The sequence below is a fragment of the Chiloscyllium plagiosum genome, unplaced genomic scaffold (assembly GCF_037043375.1).
Source record: "Chiloscyllium plagiosum isolate Xiang-an unplaced genomic scaffold, Cpla_swu_hap1 HiC_scaffold_9, whole genome shotgun sequence".
NCBI classification, from domain to species: Eukaryota; Metazoa; Chordata; class Chondrichthyes; order Orectolobiformes; family Hemiscylliidae; genus Chiloscyllium; species Chiloscyllium plagiosum.
In genome coordinates this window covers 20,285,768-20,306,981 of record NW_028270147.1, presented here as the reverse complement: position 1 = coordinate 20,306,981, position 21,214 = coordinate 20,285,768, and the positions used below count along the sequence as shown (strand labels likewise).

Sequence of the window (21,214 nt, the reverse complement as noted above, 5' to 3'; positions counted from 1 at the left end):
ATCAGGAACACAAACAAAATTCGGCTGATGGTCTTAAAACAGCGACTTCCTTCTGTGCGCACCAGTGGATGGCGACCGCGCAGTAATTGAGTTTGTTTTCCACCAGATGGCAGCCAAATACTTGTACAATGCAACAGGCTCTTTCAAATATCTCCCGCCCCACCCACAGCCGCGTATCTTAACAATTCGGTGCGATGTTGTTTGATTGCATTGATTTGTCCAAACCACGAAGTGACATCAATTGTGGGGTGTGTTTTTCCCCTCACAGCTCTCTATAAAGAGCTGAGCTGTCTAAAATGTGAAACATAAATATAGATTCAAAAGCCGCAATCGGAACCTGGATTTCACAACTGTTTATAGGTAATTCATACTTTAAAAAAATACTAATAGTGACAGTTAAGTCGGGACATTTGTTTCTTACATCATAATGAAGAGTTTATATGTTTTGGTTTTCATTATGGTTTTGACTTTCTATATATTCCAATTTAACATTGACATTAATACTGTTACTAATAACTTAGGAAGATGTAACACAAACCACGTTTATAATTTTGTTTAACCCAACCACTTGAGTAGCAAGTTGGGAAAATTGTATCGTTCGAAATTTAATTTTAGATGACGGTTCCTATTACTTCAGACAACACATTTTGTTTTTTTTAAAGAACAATGCGCTATGCGATTGATTCTTTCTGCAACTATCTTTAATGGGTATTTTGTTCTGTGTCCCAATATTGCGGCTGCCTAGGCGCGCGTTACTTTTTTGGTTAGTTTCTGAAACACGTTCAACAATTCTTGCGGACGCAAAATAGGACGAAACTACTTTTTCTGAAAGTGAACGTGCCTTGGGGAAAACATGCAAATAATTTCCAATGTGTCGAACTTGCAAAAATGCTGAGACTTCCAGACCACTACGTTGAACAAATATTTCCCCTCGTGGCTAATGTGAATTTCATTTTCGACTTTCGTTTTAATTCTTGATCATATTTGAAAGTATTTGGCGAGAGTTTCCTAAAATCGAGACTAAATAGGTTACAACCGGTTGTAGTTGTGCAGTTTTTAAAGTCAACTATTAATTAACCCGAAAGGTCAATAACAACCTGAGCTTTTATTCCAAAACGCAGCGAGGCGTTTGATGAATTCTGAACGTTTTAGGTAGACAGATCACTATCGCATTCATCCGTTATTCAGGAAATATAACGTTTACACAAAACAACTAAAGATTATTCTGAGCTTGATTTTAATCCACGTGATTTTGCGATTTCAGTTTATCATCAGAACTACTACATTGTTCTGATCGCAATGAGCTATTGAGTCAGTTCCTTTGCCCTCTTAACATTTGGGGAGATTTGCGTTGGTCACTGTCTGTTTATGGTACATAGTAAATTCTTCAAAAACAAAGCATGTTTTATGTCACTATAGATTTATTTTAGTTCTTGCACCGAACACGCTTCTTCCTTAAAGCTCATTTCCACAGTCATTAGACGGGAGGGCATCATGCGTTCCAACTAAAACATCAAACATATACATCTGCATTTAAACTTTGACCATTCATCCTAGTGGATTTTTACATCAATAAATTGGAAGCAGGCCATTTGGCCCATCAAGTCCACACAGATCCTCCAAAGAGCATCCCACCCAGACCCCACACCATGTATCCCTACATTTCCCATGGCTAACCCATCCAACCTGGATACAATGGGCAATTTAGTATGGTCGACACATGTAATCTGCACATCTTTGGACTGTGGGAGGGAACCGCAGCACCCGGAGGAAACCCACCCAGACACGGGGAGAATATGCAAACTCCACACACAGTTGCCCGCGATTGGAATCGAACCCAGGTCTCTAGTGCAGTGAGGCTGCAGTGCTAACCAATGTGCCATCCCTTGTTGATTATGTTTCAATTGGAAAAAAATATTTAGTGTTCCCCTTAACCAAATGTTGAACACCAGTACCTACCTGTGAACACATGAGAATGTAAAGGAGACAGCTCAATTCTAAATGGGTTGTACTGTACGGGCCCTCCATAATCACCTTGTAAAGATTCAAAAAATACAGGGCAAAAATGAGGAACACAGATGCTGTAGATTAGAGTCAAGCTTAGAGTGGTGAAGGGCTCCTGCCTGAAACATTGATTTTCCTGCTCCTCGGATGCTGCTTGACTTGCTGTGCTTTTCCACCACCACTCTAACCTACAAAGAATACAGGTGAGTTATCAACATTACACTGACCACATAAGAAAACTGAATCTATAACTTGTCATCGAGATTTTGAATTCAAATCATTGGCTTTATTGTGCTGCAGCAGTTCAAGAAGGCAGCTGACCACTGTCTCAAGGACAACTAGGGATGTGCAATAAATATTGACCAACCAGTGAGGCTCATATCCCATGAAGGTATATATCAACACTTTCCAGTAATAAGAGGCCTGGTGGGAAAGATGGGGGGAATGGGGCTCAATGTTTATAAAAAGTACTTTCCTCTGTTTCCCTAATATTTTGATCATTCAAGCATAGTCTGCTTAGAGATTAGTCTTGTACTCTTTTCCTCCTGGAGCATTATATTTCAAAAGCAGTGACACCTTGATTGGATACCCCAAACTCTGGTGCTGGAGAAGCACAGCTGGTCAGGCAGCATCCGAGGAGCAGGAGAATTGACGTTTCGAGCATAAGCTTTTCATCAGGAATGGGGAGGGAGGGGGCAAGGAGGCTGAGAGATAAATGGAATGGGGTTGGGGGGAAGCTAGCTGGGAATGCAATAGGTAGATTGGTGGGTGGGTGATGGTGATAGATCAGAGAGGAGGGTGGTGTGGATAGGTGGGAAGAAAAATGGACAGGTAGTACATTTCAAAAGGGCAGTGCCAAGTTAGAGGGTTACTTGTGGAATAAGGTGGGGCAGGGAAATGAGGAAACTGGTAAAATCAACATTGATCCTGTGTGGTTGGAGGGTCCCAAGGAGGGATTCTTCCTCCAAGCGTCGGGTGGCTAGAATTTGGTGGTGGAGGCGGCCAAGGACTTATATGCCCTTGATGGAATGGGAGGGGGAATTGAAATGTTCAGTCACAGGGTGGTATGGTTGTTTAGTGCATGTGTCCCAGAGGTGTTCTCTGAAATGTTCCACAAGTTGTCATCCTGTCTCCCCAATGTAGTGGAGACCACATTGAGAGCAACAGACACAGTAGATGATGTGTGTGGAAGTACAGATAAATCTCTGTTGGATGTGGAAGGATCCTTTGGGCCTTGGACAGACGTGAAGGGAGGGTGTTGTTGGTGCAGGTTGTGTACTTCTTGTGGTGGTAGGGGAAGGTGCCAGGCATGGAGAGTGGGTTGGTGGGGAGCGTGGACCTAACAAGGGAGTTGCAGAGGGAATGGTCTCTGTGGAATGCAGATAGTTGTGGAAAGCTAGTATATCTGTAGTGGTAGGGGCTGTTTGAAAGTGGCTGAAATGGCAGAGGATGATGTGTTTTATCTGGAGGTTGGTGGGGTGGAAGGCGGGGACCGTGGGGTTCTGTCTTTGTTGGAGGGGTGGTGTTCAAGGGCAGAGGTGCAGAAAGTGGAGGTGATGTTCTGGAGGGCATTTTTGAATACATTGGAGGGCAAATTGTGGTCCTTGAAGAAGGAGGCCATCTGGGATGTTCTATGGTGGAGCAGATGAGGCAGAGGAATTTGGAGTAAGGGATAATGTTTTGCAGGAGGCAGGGTGGGAGAAGGTGTGGCCTAGGTAGCTGTGGGAGTTGGTGGGTTTGTAGCAGTTGAGTCAGTTGCCAGAAATGGAGATGGGGAGGGAGATGTCAGAGATGGTGCAGGTGAACCTGAGGTCGGGGTGGACAATGTTTGTGTAGTCGATGAACTGTTCAACCTCCATGTGGGAGCATGTGGTGGCATCAATGCAGTCATCGATGTGGCGGACAAAAAGGTAGGGAGTGGTGTTGTAGCTGCGGAAGATGGACTGTATCCCAGTCGCAGTGTTGGAGAGACAAGATGCTATGGTATTGCTGAACTTCAGCAGGAACATGGGAATCAACAGCCATGAAAGACTCCTATGGAGTTGACATAGAAAATGAACACAAGATAGTAGATATCATATAAGAGAAGACAAACTTGCAATAACTCAGTTCTTTTCTTGCCCTCATAACTTTTCAAATTGCTTAAGTACTTTAACTTTAAAAGTGTATCTAATATAGGAAACATGCCAATCTGTGTGTCCATTGAACTCCTAGATGATCTGTTCCAATTAATTTTGTTTCTTCAGCTGAGTGAAAATATTAATCAGAACATTTGGGTGAGTTCACCTGCTATTCTTCAAAATAATATCATAGATTATTTCAGTTCCACTTGAGACGGCGATGGATCCTCCAGTTTAAACTTCTAACTCAAAGATGACAATGCAGTATTCCTTCATATTGCATGGGATATCAGCCTGAATCTTTGCTCAAATCTCTGATGTGCAATTTGAATGCATGACCTTCTGTTGCAGCCACTGTGAACTACTTTGTACCAGTATCCACAATCGAAATTAAGGGTAATAGACCCTTCCCAGAAACAACTTTTGAGAAATGAGATGGAAGTCTTAGGTCAGTAAAAATAACTCAAAACAGATATTTTCTTAGGAATAGATGGTACATTTATAAACTTCTTACAACGTTTAAGGGGGAGTCACTGGGTAGGCTCAGTAAATTAGAAATAGGCTTGTGTAGGAAGCTCAAGACTAGATAATTCCTTTTTAATTCAGTGTAAAATAATAGGTGTAATTATTAAGTGTAAATATCGATTACCCTGATTCTAATCAATTATCACGGATTCAGACGTAGACGATCCTGGCTAATCAACACTCTAGGTTTCAAAGAAAAGGCAATTAAAGTAGATCTTATATTTATGTGATACACATGAATTTGCAACAAGCATTTAATCGTTTTCTGGATAGAATTCCATCAGTTAAGTTCAAAACTCTAATATTCAAGATGTTAGAAAATTGATAAATGGTGGGAAACAACAGGTATTTGTCAGAAGTTATGTTGGTGTAAGAGGGGAGTGATGTGTGTGATGACAAAGTTTGTGTTGAGCCAACATTTTTCTAATTTAAATCATGATATGAATTCAAAAGCTTAATGCCAATTCATCAAATTTGACGATAACACCAAACTGGAATTGACGGAGGAATGGAAGTTCAGAAAATCGTCAAATTGAATATTTAAGCAGTTAGATTAATAGCATTCTTTCATGAAATGTTTACTTCTAAGGTGTGTGTGACATACTTCAAAATAATGTGATTTGTATATCAAAATGAGTCAGTCCCACATCAAGTTGAGAAATTGATTTACATTACATTTTGCTTAAAGAACCTCCTTACTATCTAGAATGCCAGGCCACCATTTTTCCCTGCCCCTTATATATTATTTGGCAGGATGGGGAATGCCACTATCTCTGTCAGCATTAATTACCCATCCCTACATATGCTCAAGAAGGTGGTGGTGAGCCATCTTGAACCATTTCAGACCATTTGATGTAGCTATAATACAGAGTTTTATTAGGAAGTCCCAGGATTGGTGTGTGGATAGATGGAATGTACAAGTAGGAAGTGGTTTTTCCACACATCAGCTGCCCTTGTCCTTCCAGTTGGTAGAGGTTGAGTGTTTGGATGCTGCTATCAAAGGCGCCTTGGTGAATTGCATCTTGCATATTGTTGTCACAGTGATTTGGTATTGGGAATGAATGTTTTAAACTGGTGAAGTGGAGGCTATGTCCAGGATAGTGTCAAGCTTTTGGGTATTGTTGTAGCTGCACTCATCCATGCAAGTGGGAAGTATTCCATCCCATATTTCTGTCTTGCAGATGTTGGGACAGGCTTTTGGGTGTCTGTAGATGAGTTACTTGCTGCAGAATGCCCAGCCTCTGACTGCTGAATGGGTTCAGTGGTGGTAATTCCATTGAACATCAAGTGAAGATGGTTAGATTCTCTCATTGGATATGGCCATAATCTGGTACTTTTGTGGTGCGAATATTATTTGCCATTCATTGACCCAAGATTTAATGCATATTGCCATGGACAGCTTGAGTACCTGAGGAATCACAAATGATATTGAACATTGTACCTCATTGTACATCACTCTGACCTCACCTCTTGAGTTCAGCTGTTTGTCCATGTTCAGACCAAAGCTATAATGAGGTCATAAGCAGATGAGCCCTGATGGATTTCAAAACTAATGTCAGTGAGCAGGTAGTTGCTATGGAAGCACTGCCTGGTAGCACTGTTGATACCATCCACAACTTTGCTAATGATCAAGCATTGATTATTGGGACAGTAATTGGACTTCCTAAACATTTTGTCCCGCTTTAAATGGACAGGACATCCCCAAGAAATTTTCAGCACTGTCAGGTTAACACTAGCGGTGTAGCTGTACTGGAACAGTTTGGTTCAACTGGAGGAAAAATCGTCAGCACGTGACTCTGACTCTTAACTGCTGCAATTTTGTCAGAGACAAAAAAAATGCAGATGCTGGAATCCAAAGTAGACAGGAGGCTGGAGAACACAGCAAGCCAAGCAGCATCAGGAGGTGGAGAAGTCAACATTTCAGGTGTAACCTTTCTTCAGGATTGGGGGTGGATGTAGGGAGAGCTGTAAATAAAAGGAGTGGCAGGGGCAGGGTGGTGGAGTGGGGCGAGGTGCAGACAGGCAGAGAGTATAACCTGGTTGTCAATGGGAGGAATGAATCAGTAGGTGGCTGGGTGGGGTGGAAGGGACGGGGGGGGGAGGGGGAGGGAGGGGTTATTTGAAATTGGAGAGGCAGCCCAGGTAGAAGACAAGGTGTAGTTCCTCCAGTTTGCTGTCAGGGCCTGCAGCTTCTGCTGTATCCAACATCTTCAGCCAATAGTTTCTTGCTATCACGTGAAGTTAAATAAATTGTCTGACGATTGGTGTCGATGATATTGAGAAATCCAAGGAACTGGACAAGGTGGAAGATAGCTGCATATGCTTCTGCCTTGTTTTTTGCGGCAAGTACATTTCTCCACTGAGAAATAAAACGCGTTTCCATTTTTTTTAAAGTACTGTACATCTTAGGACTTGCGCATGGGACAATACCAGCGCAGGCTTTTTGCAGGCTGATACTTAATGATTATTTATTTTATAGAGATATCAAATGTGCAGTAGGAAACCCCGTACTGAGAAGAACACCAACCCTCAGGTACACGCTTCGAGAAGGTCAAATTTCTCGCCTTTTTCACAGAACGGAACAAATTTCCCTCAGCAGAGAGCCAGCCTATCATCTGTAGGATTCGCACTGCCCCGGGTTTTCAGGTTTTGCTTTGAAGGCATTCCTTCATCCGCCTCCCAGCCCTCTACTTCCGACTTAACTCAATATCTCCGCAGCCCTGACAACCACTTGATGAAGGAGCAGTGCTTCGAAAGCTAGTGCTTCCAATTAACTCTGCTGGACTATAACCGGGTGTTGTGATTTTTAACTCCGTAGCCCTAAACTGCATCCTCACTAAATCTTAACCAGGCGAACCCGCACATCTAAAGATGATGCAAAATATTATTAAGTTCAAATCATAACTAAGCCCCTCGCCCATTGTGCCACCTAAAAGCACCCCTGGATGTGACTCGGGGTCTTTGGGTGGTGAAAATGATACACCAATCGTTCCTCCAATCAGAGGCCTGGCCGTGTGGGGCGGGGTCCAAGGGTTGCTGGCCGGGCTCCGTTGAAGGGGGCGGAGTCAGTGGGTTTGGGGCGTGACTGGAAGGAGGAGGCGGGGTCACAGTGGTCGGAGCAGTGGAGAGGGGCGTGGTCACGATATGATAGACCGCATGCGCATTGCGACTGGTTTCAGCGACGCTGGCCGTAGAGTTGGTGCAGGAGGGTCGTGTGTGAGAGAACCTCATTCAGCTCCAGCTCCGCCGGACGGAGAGCTGACAAACTTACGCCGTCTGTTGTATTTGAGACACTCTTTACATGTGCTTGTAAGATTCTCCGAGATCAGAGTTTAAGGGGTTCAGTTGGAGAGTTAGTGAGAGTTGGGGGGGGGGGTCTTCAGATTCGGGCCTGTGGAAGTGTGTTTTCTTTTTCCCCTGCTGCGCCCTTGTCTTTTTGACAGCTCGAGGTGAGTAAACTTGGTCAATCAGATGGTGAGACTTGATCTGAATGTGGTCTGGAAAGTGGAGATTAGTTGCAGAGCAATCTGTTTTTGGAACACGAACTCAATTTGTGTCTGACATGTTGCAGCACTTTCTTAAAGCGGTTGCTCATCGTGTGAGGTTTTGTTTTTGGGGGAGGGTTGGGGTTTGATTTGAGTCCCATCCTTCACGTGTGCACCTCCCGATGTTCACACCTATAAGTCCGTTGCATATTTTTCACGACTTGCAGAAAGAAGTTTTTTTTGCATCACTTCTGAAACGAAGGAGCAGTGAGTAGTATGGAACTTTTTTACGTACTGACCATAGTGTATATCATCTGTCTTATCCGTTTGGACGGGAGCAGTTTTTGGAACGGTTTTGTTCTATATGCTTTTCACATAGGCGCTTTCAGCCTATAAGAGTAAACGGGATAAACCGAATACTGCATTGTCTTTAAAAGAAGTATGTTAATATCGATTTTCAGTCACCAAACTTCGAGCAATATGACTCATGCGGTATCAGTTCAGGAATCCCGACACTTGAAGTAACAGAGCAACTAAAATAATAGCAGTCGTTACTTCAATGTATATATGGGGTACAGTCGTAATGTTAATTTTTACATGCCATATAGCTATAAATTGAAATTAAATACATTCACTAAGGAACATGTGATTGTTAGCATTAGTTTGTTTTGCTGACTGGCTTAGTATATCGCCAGTAAGAAATGTTTTCATTTTTCTTTTATTTGGCATGTATATCTTTGTAAAACGTTATGCTGCAAGTCCTGAAATGGTTAAACTAATTATTATAGATGTTAATTATATTATCTTATCTATCCTTAAAAAAAATACCACGATAATGAATGAAACTGAAGCCATAGATGAAAGTGCAACCTCAGTCAACTGTAGACACAGATGGTGCAATCAAAATATTTGATATTGGCATTTTTTATTATTGAAGTGTAAGCAAGGAGTCATGGCTTTTACTAGGATGTGCTGTTTAAAGTTATATTTGAAGTTGTACAATTCCTTTAACAATCTCAAGACATTATAAGCTTCATAGGCAATGAAATACTATTTGAAGTATAGTGAATGTTTATAATATTGACAATGCAGCAGCTAATTTGTAACCAGCACATTCCAATAAACAACAAAGAGATAATGACCGGGTAACCTATTTTAAGTGAAGTTGGTCAATGAAGGAATGAATAAATAATCTTTGTGGTACGAGGAGAAGGCAGGAATAGGCAGAATCTTGATTTAATTGCCACGTGCAGCTTTTATGAGTACTGCTCTGAAGTGTCACTTTGGTAATGTGCTCAAGGGCTTGGGGGAAGGTTGTGTGCACAAAGTGAAGTTTTCTACCTCAGCATCTTAATTGCATGTGAAGAGTATTTGCTGGATGTTTCATTGAGTGAAACCCTTTGAAAAGGGCCAAAGTATTAACTTGCTAACAGATCTTCTGAACTGTTTTTGTATGTTGACAGAATTGGTGTTGCATGAGTTACAATTAATATGCAACAACTACAAAAATAGTGTGCCATATGCTAAGCCATGTAATCTCTCCCTGCAGTTAGCTATCCTACTGTTTTTGTGTTGTTGCTTGCTGAGTATGTTCTTTAACTACTTCATGATAATTGTTGGAGTTCAGTTGACAAGACTTTGCAGTGTAGAGTTACAGTTTGCAAGAGATTATACAGAAAGAAAGATGGTGAGATCAGATGTTGAGAGGAAGAATGAGATTCTCCATGTTTTTGTGATTTTTTTTTTTAAATGCTGAAAGAGATGTTGAGACCAGAACCTGAAGGAAGGAACAATAATGGTTTTGTGATGTAGCATAGGACCTTACTACTGAGGGCAGAAAAATGCACCAGTAGAAAACAATGATGCCTTATTACCATTCCAACACTATTGCTCAAGTGCTGGAGAGAAGAATTAAAATGGCTTTTAGAATATTTGTTGGGTTAATACTTTACAGCATGAAAATGCAAGTACCAAAAGCATATTTCTTAGAAATATTCTGTGCAATAATTGCCTTCAGATGAATCTGCTTTATACGGGCAGTTATACTGCAGCCTCTGACCTTAGGATAGCATCTGTGGATGGTGAAGTGCAATTGGTAGAATAGTAAGGTTGTCCCCTTCACAGCAAAGTAGAGTACTAAGGTCAGTGTAAAGAAATCTTTTCTACCATCAACCGTAATTTTCCCTCCAACCCACACATCCTCACTTGCAACTACATCACTGTTTCTTCATTTGTTTTTGGGTCAAAATCCTGGAACACTCTGTCACTGGTTTTAAAATAGTGATGGAAAAGGATAGACTGGATTTAAAAGTTGGAGTTCTAAATTGGAGGAAGGTGAATTTTGATGGTATTAGGCATAAACTTTCAAAAGTTGATTGGAAGTGGATGTTCGCATGTAAATAGGACAGCTGGGATATGGGAGGCCTTCAAAAATTAGGTAACGAGAATCCATAGACAGTATATTCCTGTTAGGGTGAAAGACAAGACTGGGAGGTGGAGGGGATACTGGATGACCAGAGAAATTGAGGTTTTGGTCAGGAATAAGAAGGAAGCATAAGCAGGGATCAAGTGAATCCCTGGAAGAGTGGAAAGGCAGTAAGAGTACACATAAAGAAATCAGGAGAGCAAAAAGGGGACATGAGATTGCTTTGGCAAATAGGGTTAAGGAGAATCCAAAGGGATTCTATAAATACATTAAGGACAAAAATATAACTAGGGAGAGAATAGGGTCCCCTAAAAATCAGTTAAGGCCGCATGTGTGTGTAAACTCCTCAGCTGAGGTAGATACTAAATGGGTATTTTGCATCAGTGTTTACAGTGGAGAAGGATATGCAAGATAATAGAATGTGGGAAAATAATAGCGACATGTTGGAAAAAATGTCCATATCACAGGAGGTGGTACTGGATGTCTTAAAATGCAAAAAAGGTAGATAAATCCCTGGGACCTGATCAGGTGTATCCTAGAATTCTGTGGGAAGCTAGAGAAGTGATTGCTCGGTCACTTGCTGAGATATTTGTATCATCGATAACCACAGATGAGGTGCCAGAAGACTGGAGGTTGGCTAACGTGGTGCCACTATTTAAAGGTGGTAAGGAAAAGCCAGGGAACTATAGACTGGTGAGCCTGACATCAGTGATGGGCATGTTGTTGGAGGGAAGCCCGAGGGACAGGATTTGGAAATGCAAAGACTAATTAGGGATAATCAGCATGGTTATGTCCATGAAAATTGTGTCTCACTAAATTGATTTTGAGTTTTTGGACTATGTAATGAAGGGGATTGATGAGGGCAGAGTGGTGGACATGATCTATATGGACTTCAGTAAGGTGTTCAACAAGGTTCCACAAGGTAGACTGATTAGGAAGGTTAGATCACCTGGAAGACACGGAGAGCCAGCCATTTGGATACAGAACTGGCTTGAATGTTGAAGACGGAAGGTGTTGGTAGAGGGTTGCTTTTCAGACTGGAGACCTATGACTTGGTATGCCATAAGGATTGGGGCTGGGTCCACTGCTTTTCATCATTTTTACAAATGATATGATGTGAACAAGGAGGTATAATTAGTAAGTTTGCAGATGACACCAAAATTGGAGGTGTAGTGGACAGCAAAGAAGGTTACCTCTGATTAAAATGGGATCTTGATCAGATGGGCCAATGGGCTGAGGAGTGGCAGATGGAGTTTAATTTAGATAAGTGTGAGATGCTGCATTTTGGAAAGGCAAATCAGGGCAGGACTTACTGAATGGTAAGGTCATGGGGAGTGTTGCTGAACAAAGAGACCTTGGAGTGCTGGTTCATAGTTCCTTGAAAGTGAAGTCCCAGGTCAACAGGATAGTGAAGAAGATGTTGTATGCATGCCTTTTTGTTCAGTGCATTGAATGTAGGAGTTAGGTCATGTTGCAGCCGTACAGTACATTGGTTAGGCAATTTTTGGAATACTGCATGCAATTCTGGTATCCCTGCAATAGGAACGATGTTGTGAAACTTGAAAGGATTCAGAAAAGATTTACAAGGATGTTGCAAGGATTGGATGGTTTGTGCTATAGGGAGAGTCTGAATAGGCTGGGGCTATTTTCCCTGGCGCGTCGGAGGGTGAGGGGTGACCTTAGAGAGGTTTATAAAATCACAAGGGGCATAGATTGGATGAATAGCTAAGGTCTTTTCCCCCAGATGGGTGAGTCCAAAATTAGAGGGTATAGGTTTAAGGTGAGAGGGGAAAGATTTAAAAGGAACTTAAGGGGCAACTTTTTTATGCAGAGGTTGGTGTGTGTAAGGAATGAGCTGCTAGAGGAAGTGGTGGAGGCTGGTACAATTACAACATTTTGAGACATCTGGATGAGTAAATGAATTGGAAGGGTTTAGAGGAATATGGTCCAAATGTTGGCAAATGGGACTAGATTAATTTAGGATGTCTGGTTGGCATGGACAAATTGATCTGAAGGGTCTGTTTCCATGCTTTACATGACTCTAACAATTGGGACTACCTACACCACAGGTATAGGTGGACAGCAATGGTCAAGTAAGTAACTCACTTGTACCTTCTAAAGGACATTTCCGAATGGGCAATAAAATACTGCCCTAGCCTGCAACTCCCACATCCCATAAGTGTACTTAAAAAGAAACCCTGCATGTGGAAATATGCAAAGATGTTCCCTGGCATTGTCACTTCTTAATGGCAGCTGAAAAAAGTTTTAATGTGATTTTTGTGTCTGTACACCTTAAACTGCTTCATTTAATGATGCTTTATGGAACTATGAAGTTCAAAATAAGAATATGCTGCATTTATACTTTGCTTATGAATGAATAGAATTGGCTTTTTAGTATCTTACTCATTCTTTTGCCTGTACACCGCCAATTGCTTACTGGACGTACTTTGCATACCTGTTGTTTGACTGACTGACAGATAAAGTTGTTAAAAGGGCATCATCTTGACAAAAGGCTTCAAATAAATCTTTGTTTTGCAATTAAAGGAGTAATATAACTATAATGCATAGTACATCACTGTATCATATTGTTGCAGTATGCTACGGGACTCTTAGTTCCACCCAAAAAAAAAGTCAAGCAAACTAATTTTTATAATTTTTTTTCAATCATCCTGTTTTGGGCATGTTATGACAACTTCAGAGCAGTTGGGACTTGAACTCAGACTTTCTGGCCTGTTAGATAGGTATGCTGCCACTGATTTACAAGATCCTCTTCTACTTATTTTTATGAAGATCTGTCGCTTAAAATACGACAGTTAAACTGGTTAGCAATTAAAGTGCTGCAGATGCCATCTACTGGTAGTGAAATTTGATAGAATAATGCTTCTGGTTGGAAATTGAGTGATACCAGTGAAATTGGTATGAACACTTACAATGGTAACATTACATCAATGTGCAAAGCCAGTTTTTAGCCTGAAATAACTGTTTCTTCATGTCCTGTGTTCAGTTTGCTTTATATGATGTTGAAGGTTTTTTGTGCAGACATGCAATGTTTTTCTATTAAAATGCGAATTACCAAAGCATTGTTATAACTAATGGTATTCATGTAAAAAGAATGGTTCCAGTAACTGTTTTTAAAGCACTGGTCAGTGGACTTTCCCTTTTAAGAAATAGTTACTAATACTTAGTCATGATGTAACCACACATTAGGGATTCAGACCTATGTTTTTTTGTTTTTAATGATTGAACATATGTTTTAGGTTAGTTCTACAGCAGCTGTGGGTTAGTGCAGATTTGGAGGAAAAAATATTGTGCACAATGTTATATATAACTTTTTCTTGTTTGTTTTGATGTGCATATTAATTCTTGTTTTCCCTTTTCTAGTGTTTTGTGATCATTGAACTAAGCTTTAATATCTGTTTTTTCAACTGCACAATAGGAATTTGAAAATTATCCTGGATAGGAGAAAATAGCTTTTAGATAGAATGATTTTTGAAAATGTGTAGTGAATTATATGTAGAATGTTTGGCATCAATAGTCAAAAATGGACTAACAGAAACTTAACTCTAACCAATGTATGCTGGACATTTGATAACCAATAGAGTTAAGTTTCTGTTAGTCCATTTTTGAATATTGATGCCAAACATTCTACATATAATTCACTACACATTTTCAAAAATCATTCTATCATCTAAAAGCTATTTTTAATTAATTCAATGCATGACATTTATCTATCTGTACTTCTGTCCCTTTTTTGTCTATCTACAATACCTAATTACTTATTTGTATCCGATCTACTTAGCTAATTTAAACACTTACTTTATTTTTGGCTACTGAATAGCAGTTTACCAACACTAAATGATAACTGGGAACAGTTTGTTTTTGTATCCATTTGTTTTGTAAGCATGAAGCAGTTAAAACAATTGTTGTAATTTGAGAGCAGAGAAAGAAAGCTTTTGGAAAGCAAAGAAAGTAGCCAGTTTCAATCTTGCACAGTCATTATTGTACTCATGCAAAGATTTGAGGAGAGAATTCCTCAAATTATTCCTTTCTCTCTGGGGAGAAAGTGAGGGCTGCAGATACTGGAGATCAGAGCTGAAAATGTGTTGCTGGAAAAGCGCAGCAGGTCAGGCAGCATCCAAGGAGCAGGAGAATCGACGTTTCGGGCACAAGCCCTTCTTCAGGAAGGGCTTGTGCCCAAAACGTCGATTCTCCTGTTCCTTGGATGCTGCCTGACCTGCTGCGCTTTTCCAGCAACACATTTTCAGCTCCTTTCTCTCTGGGCCAGCATCTGCCTCCCTTGGGCAACTGGTTTCCTTCTCTTCATGCCACAGTGCTTCAGTTGAAAACTAATATAATTCAAAAGTGAAACAAAGTTAATCCTGAAGTGCAATTTTAATTTAGAAAAATCTTTCCTTATCCACTACTTACGATTAGGTATTCAATGTATGCTGGACCTTTGATAAAATTATGAATATGTTTTCACAACTAAAGAGCCAAGATCTAATTTTGGATCAACAGGCATGAAATGCAGAGGTTATAGTTTTAGGTTTTTCTTTTTGGTGTACTTAACCTGTTTTGATTGGGTAAGTTAAAAGTAATTTTAAATTTTTAAATTCTTGTCAGTTTGAAACTTTGGGGGATGAAGCTACCATAATCTGTTCTGTAAAATAAATAAATCCCATGTTTCTCGGTAGTGGCATGACTAAGTTCATGATAAATATGCTTGCATCTTTCCTGCTTTTTGTTTCATTGCATTGGTGTGATTCTGACTAACACTCCAGCAATTAGCAAGTTTTGAGAAGATTTGTAGCTCGGGTTGATGTTCTGGATGTAGGTTTGCTCAGTGAGCTGGAAGGTTAATTTCCAGACGTTTCGTCACCCTACTAGGTCACATCTTTAGTGGGCCTCCGGACAAAGCACTGCTTTCTATTTATATGTTTGGGTTTCTTTGGGTTGGTGATGTCATTTCCTGATCTGTTTCTCTCAGGGGGTTGTAGAAGGGGTCTAACTCGATGTGTTTGTTGAGAGAGTTCCAGTTGGAATGCCATGCTTTTCAGAATTCTCGCATGTGTGTCTGTTTGGCTAGTCCTAGGATGAATGTGTTGCCCCAGTCGAAGTGGTGTCCTTCCTTATCTGTATGATGAAGAGATCATGATAAAGAAATGACATCAACCCAAAGAAACCCAAACGTATAAATAAAATGCAGGAATTATAATTAGTGCTTTGCCCGGAAGTCCACTGAAGATGTTTCCTAGCAGCGTGACGAAACACCTGGAAATGAACCTTCCAGTTCAGCAAGTAAACCTACATCCAGAACCTCGACGTGAGCTACAAATCTCAAAACTTTCTAAGACTTATGGGCACAATAGGCTGAAAATGGGAAATGAATGCCGTCTGACAGAGTGCCACCTGTGAACAGCTGTACTTCCTGCACGAATGCCTAAGAAACAGGGACTACCTAAATGTCTTAAATACAAACCTCCCCTTAACACTCCACTAATTAAAAGAATAGCAGAGCAAAACAGCTGCAGAATGCTTAGAAATGATTAATGATGCTCACAACAGACTCTGTAAATACAACAGGGAAATTTTGCACCAAAAATCTTTACTTACTCATGTGCAACAGACCATGAATGGACAGACTCAGTACAATAGGCCATAGATATTGGACAGCGGCAAACACAAAAAGAAGAAAAACTAGACATGCAGAAAAAAACAAGACAAACTTACACAAAGTGACAACACAGAAGCATGGATAAAAAAACTTATCTGACCGACTCTTAACAGACACTGAAAAAGCCATCTTTACAACTCCCAGGAATTCTTAGCAGCATTAGAAACGACACTAAAGACAACCAACTTAAAGAAGAAACCCAGCAAACTATCAGACAGGTAGTTGCACCAACATTAAGCAGAAAAAAGGAAGGAAACACACTCCATACACAAGAAAGGAAAGCACTGGAAAGACTAAAAAAAACATTGTTATCCTCCCTGCAGACAAAGGATGCTTGACAATCCTTCTAAATTGAAGAGACTACATTGAAAAAGCGAACACACTACTTCGAGATACCAATGTTTACCAACAAGTGGCGATAGACCTGGTCCCACAACTAGAGAACCGAATCACAGCCTTACTCAAAAAAAAAAAGCTTCAGAAATCTGGAAAAATAAGACCACTTCCAAAAAGTGAAACCAGACCGATCCAACACCCCACGCTTGCCAAAAACATGATTTCCCAAAATTCACAAATCAGGAGCCCACCTCAGACCCATAGTCTCCCTACCTGGAACAGCAACTTACAGATCGGCCAAGGAGCTATACCAAAGACTAAAACACTTAATAGAAGGCTCACGCCACTCCATCCACTCCACCCAAGAATTCCTGAAGACCATCAAAGACAGTAAGATAGAAGAGGATTAAATAAAGGTCTCCTTTGATGTAACAGCCTTGTTTACATCAATCAGCATTTAACCTGGCCAAGGAAACACTGACTACACTATTAGAAGACCCAAAGACACATACACCATATACCACTAACTTCTTCAGCAAGGACAGAATTGTCAGGCTAGTGGACCTATGCCTTACCACACACTTCACCTTCAACAACAAAACTTACAGACAAACCAACGGAACATCCATGGGATCTCCAATATCAGGGTTCTTAGCAGAGGCAGTAATGCAGAGACTCGAACACACAGCTCTGCCTACTATCCAGCCCAAACTTTGGGTCTGCTATGTAGTTGACACCTTTTGTCATCACTAAGTGAAACAAATTAGAGGAAACCTTCAAGACCATCAATAATACCCTTATTGGCATAAAATTCACTAAAGATGAGGAAAACAACAACAAACTGCCATTCCTAGATGTCACAGTAGAGCGAACAGCCAATGGGGAACTTCAAACCAGCGTCTACAGGAAAATAACTCATACAGACCATATATTGAACTACAGAAGCAATCATCCCAACATCCACAAACGAAGCTGCATCAAACATTATTTCAACGAGCAAACGCACTTTGCAACACCAGTGGAACTATGCAGAGCAAAGGAAAATCACCTATACCGTGTATTCAAAAAGAATGGGTACCCACTGAACACAGTCAACTGATTTCTCAGCAGCAAACCCAAACAAGCAGACAAAACATGTCCAGAAACCCTAGCCACTCTCCCCTACATCAAAGACATCTCGGAAATGACTGCCAGACTACTCGGACCACATGGCATCACGGTAGCCCACCGATACACTAAAACAGCAGCTAATGAACTTGACAACAAGCAAAACTAATGTCATTTACAAAATACCATGCAAGAACTGTAACAAACACTACATTGGACAAACAGGCAGAAAACTAGCCACCAGGATACATGAACATCAACTAGCCACCAAACGACATGACCCTCTCTCACTAGAATCCTTACATACAGTTAAGAAAGGACACCACTTTGACTGGGACAACACATCCATCCTAGGACAAGCCAAACCGAGACCTGCATGAGAATTCCTAGAAGCATGGAGTTCCAGTTGGAATTCCAACATCAAACACATCGAGTTAGACCCCTTCTACCACCCCCTGAGGGGGGAAAAACCCAGGAAATGACATCACCAACCCAAAGAAACCCAAACACCTAAATAGAAAGCAGGAATTATCAGCAGTGCTTCGCTCGGAGGCCCACTGAAGATGTTACCTAGTAGGGTGACGAAACCCCTGGAAATGAACTTTCCAGCACAGCGAACATTCAGAACTCCCGCAATTCTATATGATCACTTTCAAATGTGTACGTTATTAAACAGTTCCTATAAGTTTCCTCTTACCTGTCATACCGTGTTGATTTCTTGTAGAGAGTCATCCCCTTATTTAACCCCCCCCCCCCCCCCCAATGTGTACAGGGTGAGTGGTATTAGGAGACAACTTGAGACCAGTCCTAGAACCCCATTGGGGTTAAGATAAACTCATCAACTGAAATGTTGAATTTGGGTACTTCTGATCTGTGGTTTTCTGACTAAATGTTCCAATCCTTTTTGATTTTTAACTAAGAATTATAGCATTCATGCCAACTATGTATTTTCTACTTAGCTTATAAATGACAACATTAAAAAGGTCAGCTCCACTAATTTTGTTTCTTGGCATGCACTGGAGCCCTGAGCCAGAACTTGCGTATATGTGTTAGCCTGATGTCTTCATGCAGCTCTTAAGCAATGCTGCATTATTAGAGGTACTATCCTCACGAAGTTTAAACTGGGTGTATACATCTGTCTGTTCTGTTGGTTCAACTGGATGGAACTGATCCTATACAGTATTTGAAGAAGTGTAAGAAATTCTCTTAGCATGCAGGACAACATTCCACTCAACAAACAGTACCAAACATAAACTAACTCTTTTTACTCAATGTGGCTGCAGTACTTGTTCATACAACAGTGACTGTACTTCAAGATGTAACTCTTTTCGGATGTGAAAAATGTTGTATAAATTCAATGTCTTTCTAACTTAAATTATTGTGTCAGTATTTGCAAAGTATTGAGGCAAGATTATATAACTAATCCTAAATCAAAAATCAGTACAATATTTGTATCAAATAAGAATGAAGTATAGGGATAATTGAATCCTGTGGAAAAGAGTTCCAAAATAATTAGGAAGATGAGAGTAAGAGTGCAATCAAGTAAAGGAATTAGGAGATACAACTAGAATTTGCTTTTTATTTAGTGTAGTTTACAAAGGGAAATACCCAAGTTAAATAATCATACCCAGAAAAAAAATTGCTGTTTTCACAGGTTATTTGAATTTTGCTCGAAGTAAGTAGGTACATGCAACAAGGAAATCAATAAAGGAAGAAGACCAGGGGAGAGAGGTGATGAGGAAGAGGATGGTGCAGAACATCTCTCCAATTCTGTTCAGGGGATCTTTGAAGATCTTGATATGTGTTCATTATAGATATAAGTAACCTGGGATGGAAATCAGATAGAAGTGACTGTTTTGTTCCATGCTTGATCGAGTTATTGCTTGCAGGGAGAATTGTTTTCTTATTGGTGAGGGAGAGTGTAAGGGTGTGGATGCCACTTAGGTCTGCGAGAAAGCATTCCTACCCATGTGGTGGCAGTGATATGGTTTGTGCCAGTTTGTAGTTTTTTGCTTCTTGGTAGGGAGGAATGGAGGGCAGTGCACTGATTTTCTAATTGTGGACATCTTCATTGGGTAATTGGTGGGGCCTAGATTCTGGACCCCGTTTCTGATGGAGTTAGGGTTGCAGTGTTTGATAGGTAAGGAGAAGCTGGTGCGTTGTGTTGATGGCCATATGACTAAAAATGGGGTGTGGATCAGAGTGGTGGTGGAAAAGCAGAGCAGGTCAGGCAGCATCCGAGGAGCAGGAAAATCAATGTTTTGGGCAAAAGCCCTTCATTAGGAATAGATGGGATGTGATTTATTGCGAACTCTTTCTGCTGAGAGAGGGAATTTCTTTTAATCTGGCTGAGATTGGGGATTATTTGAGAATTTGTGATCCTATGCCCCTCAATGTAGGAACAAGGTATCTGGATTGGTCTCCTTCCTATCAGAAAGATGTTGTGAAACTTGAAAGGGTTCAGAAAAGACTTACAAGGATGTTGCCAGAGTTGGAGGATTTGAGCTATAGGGAGAGGCCAAACAGGCTGGGGCTGTATTACCTGGAGCGTTGGAGGCTAAGGGGTGACCTGATAGAGATTTGCAAAATTGAGGGGCATTATTCTTTTTCCCTGGGGTTGGGGAGTGCAGAACTAGAGGGCATAGGTTTAGGGTGAGCGGGGAAAGATATAAAAGAGACCTAAGGGGCAACTGTTGCATGCAGAGTGTGGTAAGTGTATGGAATGAGCTTCCAGAGGAAGTAGTGGAGGCTAGTACAATTGCAACATTTAAGAGGCATTTGGATGGGTATGTGAATGGGAAGAGTTTGAAGGGATATGGGCCAGGTGCTGGCAGGTGGGACTAGATTGGGTTGGGATATCTGGTCGGCATGGATGGGTTGGACCGAAGGGTCTGTTTCCATGCTGTACATCTCTATGATAGCTGTAATCTTGTAACCTGTAATCTTGGACGTTTTTCTTGGTGTGGTTGCATTGGATTGCTGTCTTGGAAGCTGTTAAGGGTTTAGAATCTATTCTGCAAATTATACTTTCTTTCTGGAAAATTCCAGATTAAATCTAATCTTGACACGTCTATCAAAAACAGTTTTACGTTCAGTTCTTGCAAATTTTTTTTTTTTGCAGCCTTTGGTTTTTTTTCTGCATTGGTGCTAATTCACAAGGCTATTCCTGGTCAAATGGATCTTTTTTTGGTGCTGTCTATGTTTCAAAGTTGGAGGAGAATATTATCTAATGCTTCCACGGTCATAGATATGACAAAAATCTATGATTTTGTGATTTTTAACAGGTACAGAAGGAAGTCATTTGACCCATCGTGCCTGTACTGAGTCTTGAAAGAGCTACCCAGCTAGTCCCATTCTCCAACCCTATCTACATAGCCCTCGAAAGCACATCCCAAATCCTAACAGCTGAGCCAAGAAGTTACTCCTCTCCTTACTCCTAGCTCTTTTGCTGACAATCTTGAAATTGTGACCCCTTATTACTGACATCCTAACTAGTGAAATCAGAATATCCTTCTTTACCATGTTCAAAATTATGTAC

General features: G+C 40.8%; 1 protein-coding gene across 2 annotated transcripts in view; it reads left to right on the top strand.

Moving 5' to 3' along the window:
- Positions 1 to 227: 227 nt before the first annotated feature.
- tgfbr3 (transforming growth factor, beta receptor III) overlaps positions 228 to 21,214 on the top strand; it is a 182,639-nt gene continuing 161,652 nt past the window's right edge. The window contains exon 1 of one of the 2 annotated variants that reach the window (XM_043698779.2): positions 228 to 360. The gene's annotated coding sequence lies outside the window, so the exon portion shown is untranslated. Of the gene's footprint in view, positions 361 to 7,893; positions 8,099 to 21,214 lie in introns of those variants that run through there. The other variant, XM_043698778.2, reaches the window with a different exon arrangement.